Below are 14148 nucleotides of genomic sequence, written 5' to 3'. Positions count from 1 at the left end.
TTCATAAAAATATAAAACGAGTTGTTGCGTAGTAGGATTCAAATCGTGTACCTACGGTCCTAGTCGACGACGCTTCTACTGGAGCATAACCTATCATTGAGTGGTTTTCTGACTAAATAAATTTTGTTTGAAACACTCTTCTCTTACTAAGCAACCAGTTTGTTTTATCAGCAAAGATTGTTACTTATGTTTAAAGTTGACATGTTTAATTATACTTGGTTTTGTAACTTGTAAAGAAGTAATTCTCCATTATTGTTATTATCATTGTTCTGTAAATCTCTGAATGTAGTACGAATTTTTATGTGAAATCCAAGGAAATAATGTTTGAGTTATTATCAAATTTCTACCTCAATAAAGTGTCATTACTCTGTCAAATTCTATTGGTGTTTATTTTGAATTCTACGAAAAATAAGCAAACATACTAAATTATTCAGTTGAATTCCAAATACATCTAGTCTGCCTTCCAAAAGCATCCGCTTAAATAAAAGAAAAGAACGATTTTTTAAGTGTTCAAAGATAAACTAAAGAAAGATAAAAAATATAACTTATTTATATTACAGAATTCAATAAACGTTTGATAATTTATTAAAAAGCGTTATTTAGAAAAATATAATGTTAGCACTTTTTAGCAACGTGGTTATAAAATCAGCAAAAAGTAATAAGGTACGATGCATAACATAAATAAGGAACCGGTTTTACTGTGTTTAAATATATCTTTCTATTTATTTATTTATTTATTTGACACTTAATATATATATATATATATATATACAATAAATATACATATAAGGGCGGGCATTTTGCTTTAAGGCAATTTCTTCCTACCTACCCAAACCGTTCATTTTGAGAAAATTATAAATATATGGACATATTGAATCTTACAATTTTATACAAAAATTAAAAACAAAGATTAACAAAATAAAAAAAAAAAAAAAATATATAACACTTTACTATGAAGAGAGGAGAGGGGATGGGAAGGGAATAAAAAGGATAAAGGAACAATTTAAATATTTAGATAGTGACATTTCAATCTTGACTTAAATGTAAATAAAGAAGGGGCGTCCCTAACATTAGTGGGTAGATTATTCCACAATCGAGCGGCTACTACTATGAAAGAGGAGGCAGAAAATGAGGCAGAGCTATGACACGGTATTAAAAGGGTTCTCTCGTTACTAGAACGAAGAGATAGTCCGTGTTGTGAAAGAGGTTGGTTGAGCTCTCTCAGATAAACAGGCGAAGTGGGATTATTTAAAATGTTGTGAAGAAGTGATAGAATGTGAATGTTTCTTCTATGCCTGCTACTGAGACAGTGTAGTTGCGTGCGATATTCGGTTATGTGGTCAAATTTGCGAAGATCAAAGATATAATGAATACAAATATTTTGCGATCGTTTTAACTTATCATTACGCAAATTAAAAAACAAACATCTTATTCCTCTTGGTCTAGGTCATATGACCTGTTTGTGACGGTGGGCTGTTCTGGGGTAGTGAATTCCAGCTGTCCTGTCCTATCTGTAGGCGGCCTGTCTGGTATTCTCCCACTGCTAGGGTTTTAAGTCTTAGCGATTTTTGTCTCGTAACTTTCATGCGACCCACAGGTTTCTCCAAAAGCGCCTTTTCACCTCACTATGACTTCAACACCACAGACAGACCTTATCGTCGCATTTTTGATCTGATTTTTAAGAGTTTCATCTGCGAGTTCTAATTTCCGCCACTCTGAGAAGGCTTTTGTCGTGTTGATATTGCCTCTCACTTTCATCCTGTGTATCATGATGAGGTGAACGTATATTTTATATATCCTGACCTTACCTCTGAGAATCGAAATTCAATAAAGCTTATTATTTTCAGATACATACTTCGTTTTTCAACCACTATACCGCGAAATGTAAATGATGCACCATTGCTATGTGTTTTCAAAAATAATCCAAAATTCCACCACCTTCCATAGACGTTTTGTCAACCATTTTTCAATCATCTCTACCTCCATCTTTTTTCTCTCTAACGCTTTTCTGTCGTTCGTTTACTGCTCTCCCTATAACTCTTTTTTCGCACCTACTCGTTTGTCACACTTCCACTCCCTATAGTCGTGAAATTTATTTTAAAACAGCTCATCGATTATGGTATTTATTATGTTTTTACGACTTGGTTAATGGTCTGAGCGTTTGCCTATCATGCAAGAGGTCTCGGGTTTGATTCCCGACATGGTTGACATGTTTTTAAAAAATATGCATATTACGTTTATTTCTAAATTCTCAAGTTATTTACATTAGTTAGGACGTAGAGTTAGGACAAATAGAGTACTATTACAACAAAACATTATTGATAATATATATACATAATATCATACACCTAGAACTCATACCATATTGATGGAGTATTTTTTTGTGTTTTTACACTGCAATATTTCATAGTCCCTGGATTGGCACCTGAAGCGTAAGAATAATCATCTTACATTCATGGCATTACATTATTACTACAAACGTTGAAACTGATATACCAATGCAGTGTCTTATTCACTATCTGGTGCAAAAAGGGGAATGATGATGATGATTATATTATTATACATATTTATTTATAGTACTTGTTTTATTTGTCAACCGTAAATGTATAAAATAAAAAATATTTTAAAATACATGTTTTTTACCGTTACCGTTTTTTATGTTCTGAGGTACAAACATTGATTTATAATAAAATATATGGGTACTTAGCATAAAGATAATTTCGGATATTCTGCTGGTGTAAATATATTGGAAAACGAAGAAATATTAAAATGGATTCTGCCACCTGGTTGAAGCAATATTGGTTAAGATGTCAACTAGTCGTGATACTGTCGGAAAATTTGAATAGGTACGCCTAGGATTTACACGGGTGTTCCTTAGTACAGGTTGTTTCAAGGCTCGGTATTTTCCCCTATTTATTATTTCTGCAAGTTCCGTGTAATATAGTTTGCTTTAGTGCTTGGTGGCGACGAACTGGCGGCATAATAAAGATCTTTGATTATGTTTTGGTTCAATCGCTAAAACTGTTTATTATTTACCCACTCCCTGATTCATCACTGTAAATTTAAATATTTAGAAGTTTTTTCTAACGAAATTTTAAAATTATTGTATCTCCTTTTTATTTTATCAACATTCGGAGCATTTACCAAATTTCCGTCGCTTTTTTCTGTCTGAACAAACGCTTTAAAAGTTTAAGGTACTGTTTTAATGTTTACAGCTTCACATGCTGTGTGCTCCGTTATTTAAAGACCATCAATTGTAATCATTATAATGGAAAACTTTTTTTTTATATAAAAGAAGTATTTGCGTTCTTATGATTTACCCAAATATTTGATTTTGAGGGCCATTTTCAACGAGTTGTAAAAAACTCACTATTAGAAAATGGGAATCAAGTTGGGGTAGAGTAGGATTCGAACCACGGACCGTTGGTCCGTGAGTCCGAGACACTAGCCACAGAACCACAACCCGATTATAAAGCACCATTTTCTCAAGCGCACTTTACAAAAGTGATTCTATGCAATATTTGTTTTAATTAGATTTCTTCCTATATCTACTATCATACCTACTAAAAAAAAGAACATGATTATTTTTTGTTAGCATCCCTACTGATAATATTCACTACTTGCGCCTGCTACTTATGTGCTAGATTTTATTTATTTATTTACACTCTTTATCGAAATAAAATTCCATGTTCACTTTGCCCAGCTAACAAGGGTACATACCCCGTTCCAAGCTAGGCAATTACATTTTTATACATTATAATAGTTAACAAATAAATATAGAGCACAGACAAACAAAATGTAAACTTATTCGTATACACATTTTGATACATATATATATATATATATATATATATTCACATATATACACACACATATATATATATATATATATATATGTATCAAAATGTGTATACGAATAAGTTATAAGTTATATGTTTATATATATATATATATATATACATACATATATATACACATGTACATACACACACACGTACATACATCCATGCGCATACACATACATACATTCATAAAAACATAGACAATTTATTTATGCGAAACTTCATGGTTGTCATCTATGAATATATATATTTTTTAATAATTTCCTTTTTTTTATATTTTACTTTCGACATCCAGTAAGAATCTCCAATCCGTGGCATGCATCAACTTTTCTGACTCCCTACGACCAATGTCATGAAAGAGCGAGGTCAACACCTTCCGTAACTTGACAACACTCCCGTCTTTCCACGATTGTGGCAAAAGGTTATGGACCTTTCTGCCTACGTAATAGTGTTGTCTCGATGCCAGAACAGTGTTGACCCCTTCACTTAGTATCAGATCCCTATTAGAGTATCTTGTATTATGGTAACTTAATTCCAGTTAACATAATTTTTCCTCATTGATCATGTTTCCTTATCTGTTCTTTAGATAAGTATCCATATATTAACACCTTGGATAAGTAGAAAAACCACCTTGCTTTAGCTTCCACTACTGATTTATTTTTTTGTTTTTGTATAGATTCTTTAATGACAATGTGATCAATATTCTGTTTGTACTGTATTAGTTTTATATGATCTGTCAATGGGAGGAGTGCCCTCCCAAAACTATCGTAGTGTTCTTGTAAAATAATTCAATCGTGTTACACTAATAACAGTTTTATTTTTATAATATTTTTATTTATTTATTCAAATGTACAATACATCACGACTGTCAATAACAACGTACATATATATGATTAGGTATTAACAAAAACGGTTGATTCATATAAATACTTGTTTGAGGTAAGAGTTCACCTAGAACTTTAATCTAATCAATAGAAGTATGACACCCGGAGGTAATATTAAATCCTATTTGCTCAGAAATGGATTTTCACAAAATGTTATCCTCGAGATATATTTTACCTTGTCTGCAATGCACCATTTCTCCAATGCATTTAAACTGAACGCCTTAATAATTTATCGATATTTTGTACGTATAAGTCATACAATATTTGCAATGAAATTGTATATTCCTATTTATAGAATTGCAGAAACTTTGAATTTACCTTGAAAAACTACTAAATTCATAAATTTTATTTTTTTCCTTTCCTCTATCATTTTAACATTAGACTGAAATATTTTTTAAAGCTCATTTATTTATTTTATTTTGTTTTAGTTTTGAGGTGAATCTTTATTTTCAAAATAAATCTCAAGTATAGTACACATTATGTTTATTGTTTTATATGTATACAGTGTTATGTCTGTACTATCTTATTTTTATATTAATTTAACTAATGTTTGAGCACCAGATGACTAACCATTAGTTGATAGTTTACGGGACGAATATTGTTTTATATTTTTTTTACATTCAACATAAAATATTTTTTATTAATACCTAAATACTTTTTGTAAAAATAAATTAAAAAACTCAGCTTTCATATTCATGTCCAGACCTGCAAGAATTAAAATCTGTATTATTTCTGGGTTTACGAATGATCAAAAAAGTAAAATAATTCATATTCATGATCATTTCGTTTCCGCACCTAATGGTGCATTGGTACTCCAATCGCAGCGTATCTTGATCATTTTTGTCACATGAAGGTAAGATGATCAGTCTTACTCCTCAGGTACCAGTCCAGGGACTATGAAATATTCTAGTGTAAAAACACCCTTTCGAATAAAGATTTCTTATCAACCATGTCGGGAATCGAACCCGAGATCTCTTGCATGGTTGGCAAACGCACTGACCATTACACGACGAGGCCGACATTACATTACGAGGCGACAAGCTCAAAAAATTGTACGTAAAAAGTTCCTACGCAATGATACACTAAATAATTAAAGTCATTCTTTTACTCCTTTTTGTGGTCCCGTTTTAGTGTTGCAGACTCGCAGATCAGAGGTCCTAGGTTCATACCCCGTTCTAGCACAACTTGATATTTAACAATCGAATGGTAAATGTACCGCAGTGTGTAATGTGATCTACTTAAACAGCCAATGGCGCGTCGCTCGTCCTGTTAATGACTAAACGTCTATATTTCCTTTAAAAAAAAATGTTGACACATGATTACATTAAATTGTACTCTTTTTATATCTTGTATTGTATTCCTTTATGTACTGTGTTAAAATTTATCACAGTTTTTTATCTTTTTTACTTGTTATTCATTATGCTTTGTAACGGGCGTCTGATTTGCATGCTCTCATTAAAATTCATCTAAAAAAGTTTTCGTTTGAGTTCACCTGTAGATGCTTAAGGTGTTTTTTTTTTTGTTAAACTTTTTTAATCCCCTAGAAACCAGGTGTTTTATAAATTTATCCAACGATCCCTTTTTAGGAAAGCTTATTACACATTTTATTTACATAACGTTAAAACGTTTCTTTCTCAAGCATCCAATTCGTTATTGAGTCCTTGCTATCTTTAATTATTCATATTTTTGATATAATTATTGTGTTTGTTTTATTAAAAACACTTATTATAAAACATGTGTGCATTATTTTTCCATTTCTGTGTCCGAAATTTCCCTTGCGACGGAATAGAATCAAAACACCGAACGAATATATTCCGATCTAAATTTGTTGCAACAAAGAGGGAAAACATTTTTGAGATAAGAATATGGAAGTCTAGACATTTACAGGCCTTATGACCTGTCATTGTTTGGTTTAAGTGGCCACTTTACGTACTGTGTCTGTCTTCAAACATTTGTGCGTACTCGTTTTTCAATAAATATTTATTTAATTTAGTTTGCATATTGTATCATTGTGTATATTTCCATAGCACCCATGAATGTGGACAAATGAATGTGGACAAAATGTGGACAAAAAAAAAGGCGGTCTATCTTTGCTGTCTATTCCTCCGTTTACCCAGTTATAAAATGGAATATAACGTAATATTTCAAATTTCATCGTAATTTTTTTATTACACCATTAAGTTATCACAGCAAATGTAAATTAACAGGGGAAAAAAAATATTTATAAATACAGGTTGTTCTTTAAACCATGTCCCACCCGAAACCACGATGATCGGTATGAGCAAGAAGATATATTGGCACATTGAAATAAATTTTTAGAACGAATAAAATTTAAAAAAAAAATTAAAAAAAAAAAACAAATGGTTGCTAACTCTTGCTGGAGAGAAACGAGGAGGGGAGAAGGGGGAGTCTGAAACACCGTTAACCACGCGGCCGCACCCCCTTCGCTTCTCCCCTGCAGAAGTAAGCAACCATTTGTTTTTTTTTTATATTTAATTTTTACAAATTTTCTTCGTTCTAAATATTTTTTTAAATATGCCAATATGTCTTCTTGCCCATACTGATCGTCGTGGTTTCGGATGTGACAGGGTTTAAAGAACACCCTGTATATTTTTTAATCCCTTGAATAACAAAAGTTAACTTGTTTAAAAGCAATCTGAACAGTTTTAGATATGTGATATGTACCTATAAAATTTATTGTTTGGACAATCTATTCTCCTTTCCAACTACGTTCTTTATCAAACAAAATAATATCAAACAAATAAGGAAAGTTAAGGAATCACCTTAATTATCGTTTTTCAAGATTAACCTGAGATAAATATTCGTGTTTGCCTAGCATGCAAGAGGTCTCTGATTCGATTCCCAGCATGGTTGATATGAAATATTTATTTAAAAGGGTGTTTTCACACTAGAATATTTCATAGCCCCTGGACTGGTACCCGAAGCGTAAGACTGATCACCTGAACTTCATGTAACAACAAATTATCAAGATACCCGGCGATTGGTGTACCAATCTAGTGCCCTATGCACCATTAGATGCGGAAAGAGAATGATGATGATGAAATATATGATTGCACTGTACAAAGATATAATGTTGCTAGTTTGTTTTGTTTGATAAAAATACGTTTATGTGTTACTGATCTTTCCGGCTGTTATATTTGTAAATACATCATTTTAATTTCAAATTTCAGTTGCATCATTAAGTAATTATCAATTAAAAAATCCACCAACCAGCTACTGACTTGTTGGGATTTAATGTTTTGTCAGTAAGCTTGAATTTTGATGTTTAATAATTAAAAACAACTAATAATTACAAATGTATTTAGTAGGTACGTATCAAAATTTAAAAGTTCAATTGATTTGCATGAACTTAATATTTGTATTTTGTTCTAGACATGAATAATTCAATTCGATTCAATCAATCATCATAAATCACTTATCTGAAGGGACACAGTTTGGATCTGAGTTTTTTTATGGTTTCTTAGTTAGTTGTCTTTTTCGTAGATATAATTCCCCACATTTATCTAAAAAAAATACCATTTTCCATTTCTATCATGTTTTGAGTATAATCGTTTGTAAATCTAACACTATAATTACTCGTTTTTTTGGTGTATTTGAGTCTGAAAACCTAATATATTTTCCGAAAGTAAATGTCTGTGATATAAAAGCTTAGGTGCTCTCTATAATATCGGTTTTCTTAGTAAGAAATGAAAACTTTCACCGTGCCTATGGACCCGCTAGCGCATATCCCTTTTCAAAGGAAACTCAAAGGTTTTATAACGGTCAGAATATAGGCGCTAGTTATATACATGGATAGAGGAATAGATACAGCCCTTGTGCCTCCTTTATGCGGTGTTCATATCGGGAACACGATAAAGCTTCGGACGGGTACAAGTAGAGGGTTCGTATCTCCTAGACTTTTTACAATATTTTATATTATAGTGAAAAAGGTTCGCGATTGAAGGTAGCTTTAGTTCAAATCTACTAGATTTACTAAAAAAAACATTTGTATTTTTACTCAGCACAAACAAATCTTTCACGGTTTTTGATCTCATTATTTTCTAAATAATAAAAAAAATAAAAAGTAACTTTGTTTTTAAACAGTTATTATTTCAATAAATAAAAAAAATTAAACAACTTTGTTTTTAACCAATATTTTTTTTTTTTTTTTTTTTTCCCACCGACCGGTTTTAAAGCAAACAAGCTTCTTCGTCAAGGTTTACGTAACTAATGAATTGATTCCTTTTTCATTTCTTACATGTTCACTAAATATTATACGTGGACCCAATAAATCAAGTAGTTTTTTCCTTACACGGGTGGTAATTTGATATCACTATTTTCGAAGTTAGACAGGAGAGGACTAAAATAAATATTGTTTATTTAGTTATTAATTATTGTTTTCTTATTATGAATAGCTTTTTTAATTTCTAAGATTTCAATGTTGTCTAATTTTAATATTTTATTTTCAACATAAAGTACTTTTAATCCGGTATCTTTATTGAAGTTATGATTATTTTCTATCAGATGATTTGTGAATTCAGAATTTTTTAAATTACTTAAGCATCTTAAGTGTTCTTTTACTCTCATATTAAAGTTTCTTTTGGTTTTTCCAATGTAGATTGAATCGCAATCATTACAATTTAATTTCATTATACATTGATAAAGAAGCGTGGGTAGCTTTGAAACAGGTCGGTAGAAAAAATTAAAAATATGTGGTTAAACACAAAGCTGTTTTTTTATTCATTTTATTATGTTGATAACCACATAGTGCTTCAAATGTAATTTTTATTTCATTATTCTATCCTTTTTCGCTATCTATAAATTAATTCGATTTTAGAGTAATAAGAAAGAGGTCGGTTGTAGCATTTGAGAAAATAATTAGTAACACACAAATATCCAACATTCACATGTCTTAGACAAACACGGCACACTTACATACCACGAACTAATACGACTTATAACGCTTTCCTTCCTTACGTCCAAAATAAACAAGACTATACCCACTCACTGGAAGGTCGTAAAATACAATACTGCTTTTAGAAAGGTAACTGAGGAACTGTGTAACAACAATGTATATTTTTCTTTTATTATTCATAAATTAATTAGCAATATATAGTGAAAACTGGCTAAAGAAAAAACACATTCATAATTGCTATATCATCAAGAATCTAACCCAAAATCCATGTGCGTATGAAAAACCTTTGATTTATTTCACGACGCGCGGTGCCTTTATAAAACCTATTTTTAATCGACTTAAGGTGATCTCTTAACGAATGATCTTTTCGTATGATTTGTTTCACACAACTTTTTGCGTTTTGATTGCAATTGATTCAAACTATTATGTAAAATATAGGTCAATAAAGTAAAAGAAGCTCGTAACAATATTGAATAAAATAACGACTTGAATCCATTTTTCTTGGATTCACTCATTTTTTGCGAGTACAAGTAGTAAATCAAGCGGTTACCGTAGAGTGTAGAGCCTAGGGGTGGTTTTTCTTTTTAAAAAAAGTTTTCTACATCACTGGCTCTTGAGAACTTTTCGCATTTTTCATGTTCTCCGTATCATGTAGCGTATACTACACCTTTTATTTTATCTGTTGTAAAACATTGTTTCTATGTACTTATTTTGTGGATATTATAAATCGCAAATTTATATATAAAAATGTTTTTAGCCATTTATTTAATTTGTTTCCATATATGAATAATTTATTTTGATAAGATTGCTTGAATCGATATTTAGATGGCGAATGAAAGAGATTTCCAGTCTATATTATTTAAACAAAAACGTTGCCTTAGTTCAATATTGTGCGTGCATGTCAATGTCAGCATATTAAGAGTTCTTTAGATATTTTCTTTCGATTTGTTCAAATATAAATTTCATTTAAATATCCTTTATAAAATGTAAAAATAAAGCTGATAATAATCAATAATAAATTCATGGGTGTAAGCGAAATACTTTGGAACATATAATGTGGATGAACATATTGTTTTCAATATTGTGAAGACTTTTTTTAGGAAATAATCGTATTCTCGTATATGAAACTATGTATACTTTTAAACTTTTGCGAGTCCGGAAATTTTTTCGCCCACATTTGTTCGCCAGACATTAATTTGTTTCCCGAAATTTATTTGCTATACAATTATCCGCGGAATTAATTGTTTGACACAACACACACTGTGATCAATTTACCGGAGCTAGTTCCTCTTACTCCCAGAACCTTATAATTGAATATACTTCCAAATGTTCGCAGGTAACCAGTGCATCATATGTTCAATTAAACATTTATATATATTACGCGCTGTCTGCGTGTTAAATATACAACGTCAACAAAGTAGTGGACGAAACATTCAGTAGCTTGCGGCTACTGCTCTAAAGCAGTATATGTGAGAGTGTTTTTTTTTTATAGCTATTTACGTAAATAAAAAAAGAAAAAATGGTCGATTTTAGACACTATTTAAGGCAGTGTTTCCCAACCGCCAAATTTTTTTTATTTATCTTGTTCTTGTAGAATTTGAGACTTAATTAATATTTTTGTAAATGAGTTCAAGTAAAATGATATAAAAGAATAAAAAGTTAATATTAAATTGACCATTTAAAATCAAAATTTATCGTCTTGTTAGATAGGTTAATTTCAAAGAATAAGATTTTATTTAAATATGACGTTTAATTTCATAAGTTATATTTATAATTATTATCTACGAATCTAATGTTTCCTCTAACGATTTATTTCTCGTTACAAAATAATTTTAAAAGACGAAATTTTTATAAAAACAGTTTTGAAAATGAGCACCAAAACTCATACATAAAGGGTAAAGTAATACGTATTCGAAAAAATAAATTCTGCTTTACAAGAGATTGTGTTAGTTTTTACGTTATATATATTATTATAAGCCTTCCAGATGGACTTTCAGGTAGACGGAGCATTTTTGACACCTCTTTTTGTTAGCGTTCAATCGAAGGAATAAAGAAAAAAACAAATACGGAGAATACACTATTGAGTAATTTGTTGTAAAATAATAACATCGTCGACAAATTTGTTGTTTTTTTTTTGTTGTTATATCCTCTTGTTCTTTTTATACAGAAAAACATACAAACACAACTTATATTTAACAACCAATAGTTCTCTAAAATTTTCTTCGTAATTAAATGATGATAATGCTTGTGTAGTTAAAAAAAACATGCCTAAATTTATTTTATTTATTTATTTATTATTTCACGTTTTACGTAAAACTTTAAAAAATATATATGAATACCTCACTGGGCACAACCCGTGTCGAGGCATTCATTTACATGATTTAATATATTATACTTATAGTGTCTAAAAAATATATATAAAATACATATAAATTATTACATATTCACATTTAAATCCACACGGATATATATGCATCTAAAAAAAATAAAAAAGAAAGAAAAAGAAAAAAACATTATATTATTAATGCCCTTCTACGGACATTCTGAAAAAAGGGTCGTTTTTTTTAAACACGATATCGCCTCACATGGTAATTTGGGTGTTTCAAAAAATTTAAAGCTAGTATCGAGATGCTTCAATTACCTGAAAAAAAACTCGCTAAAAATCGGGTTTAAAAAATATTTTTACAAAACGCGATGTTTTATCCCTTATTTCAATAATTTATATTAGGCGCAAATGAAATATGAAAAAAAATTATAAAATATATATAAATTTAAAATTTGATTACTTTTGCTTAGTTGAAATTTGTAATTTTTAAAAACCAATATTGTTCACGCGGTTAGACGCGAATCACAAAAAAACCCTCTCCTGAAAAATTACGTTTCAAGTTCATTCAGATAAAAAAAAACTGTCCTTAAACGTACTTAACCACCAAACATCATTCTGTTGATAAAATTTATAAAATCTAAACACAATAATTTTAGATTTAAGGTGACAGTTTTTGAATATTTCTTTTCCATATTGAACACCGTAATTTCGATCACGTATGTCTTTGGGGTGCACGATTTAAATAAAAATGATATTCGTATAGACTACGATTATTATATTATGTAGAACTAGCTTCAGCCCACCTCAGCAAAACCAATTCCTCACGTCTACCTGTCTTGAATCTCAAGCAGGTCGTAAAATTCCGGAGATTTATCAAAATTCTCGCTAGAAAACGTGACTGAGAATATATTATGATTTTGCAATTAATAAAAGAATGACAATGCGTATTCCCGAAATTGTCTATCTTCTGGTTTAATGATAAGAGCATTAGGTTATCATTTATAATTTATGTACATTTATATTTCCATATAATTTTATGTCCGCTAACTTAGTTGGAGCATATGGTATCCACAAAGAGCCTCCAAGCATCTCGGTCGGCTGCCAGACCTCGCACGTCCTCCCAAAAAAGGTTCGCGTCCCGCAGTTCTGACATGAACGGCTTTTATTTGATTATTATAAATATAGACCTATTCTAGCATTTATAAGTATAAATAAGTGGCTACATCCATTAATAAAAAGATAATGATATTGAATGTACCTGTTATAAAAACATTTTTTTTGTACACTATGTATTTGTATTATACATTGGATTAAATAAATAAAAAAAACATAAAAAACGTAAAAGATAGAAACAACTTTATTATTATTTATTTATTATCATATCTTATATGTATATGTATATCTTATATGTATATCTTATATCTTAGCCAAAAAAAAAAAAAAAACAATAATCAATACATAGAAACAATAAAAAAGGTGGTAGACATAGTGAAAGTATAGTAAAAAATATAGTAAAAAAAAATTGTGATAAACATATTTGAAAACCCAGTAAAATACGTAGTAAATACGAAGTAAAAATACATAGTAAAAGACATAGTTTAATATTATATATATATATTTGGCAAAATACATATTTAAAAAACCATAGCTAAATACGTATTCAAAAATATTCACTATTCAGTTAAATTTTGAACTTTGTAACCATTTAAATATAAATAAAACTTCGTAGTGAATCTTTGCGCCCCAATTGTCAAGGCCAAATATGTCGCGTTTTTGTAGGGACATATTTCTAACAACCTTATTATAAAAGTTATGTATGAAAACATTTCTCCACAATATCAATATAGATTTTGAAAATACAGCAATTTTTTCAAATCCGTTTTTCATATTTTTATCGGTATTCGTAGTATTTGATATTTTCCTACTGCGACTCGTGAACAAAACTTACAAAATTCACATATAAAATAATACAAATCTACTATTTTTGTCTTCTGGTTCTTTGATCATCCATCTTTTGATGTCAATTCTAAGGACTGAGTTGCTGAACGTGTTGAGGGTGTCAAAGGGAACCTTTTTCTTTCAATAATGATGTTTGGATGAGTATGTTTCGAAAAATCTTCTTTGACACCGTGATAAAGATTTTCTCGCTGGCTCAGATTAAACTCGAAGATTTTTTAGAGC

The sequence above is a fragment of the Micrasema longulum genome, unplaced genomic scaffold, assembly GCF_059751315.1.
Source record: "Micrasema longulum isolate JH-2025_06_02 unplaced genomic scaffold, ASM5975131v1 h1tg002011l, whole genome shotgun sequence".
In the NCBI taxonomy this organism is placed as follows: Eukaryota; Metazoa; Arthropoda; class Insecta; order Trichoptera; family Brachycentridae; genus Micrasema; species Micrasema longulum.
The sequence above is the reverse complement of the archived record's forward strand: the minus strand, read 5'-3'. Positions refer to the sequence as shown.